Here is a 425-nt window from a genome sequence, read left to right on the forward strand (position 1 = left end):
TGCTATATTTTACTGATGACACAAACCACCCAGATAAATGTGTGATGGGATAATACAATGGCGTGATTACCAGAAGGTGGGAATCCCTGGGGGGCCATCTTGAAGGCTAGCTACTGCAACTTCTAAGAATGTTTTTATATTTTTACCACCTAAACATTTATAATATACAAAAGTATTTTTCCATGTTATTTGAGCTATATAAAATACTATATATATCAATCTACATGGAAAGTTTTGTTTTTGCAATAATTCCATTTTGATATATTTAAATCTAACTCAGCCATTTTCTCTGCTGTATGGTATATCACTAAATCATAATTTAGGGGTCAAGTATTTAAATAAAAATACAGGGGTGGGACCAGCAGTTAGCGTAATGGCTATGTCACTGGACTCCCACGTAGTCAACTGCGGTTCGCGTCCCGGAC

The 425-nt window shown here is 36.0% G+C and overlaps 1 pseudogene; it reads right to left on the reverse strand.

Moving 5' to 3' along the window:
• LOC102503156 (elongation factor 1-beta pseudogene) overlaps nucleotides 1–98 on the reverse strand; it is a 1,187-nt pseudogene extending 1,089 nt beyond the window's left edge.
• Nucleotides 99–425: the final 327 nt, after the last annotated feature.

The sequence above is a fragment of the Tupaia chinensis genome, unplaced genomic scaffold, assembly GCF_000334495.1.
Source record: "Tupaia chinensis unplaced genomic scaffold, TupChi_1.0 Scaffold000597_1, whole genome shotgun sequence".
Taxonomy (NCBI): domain Eukaryota; kingdom Metazoa; phylum Chordata; class Mammalia; order Scandentia; family Tupaiidae; genus Tupaia; species Tupaia belangeri.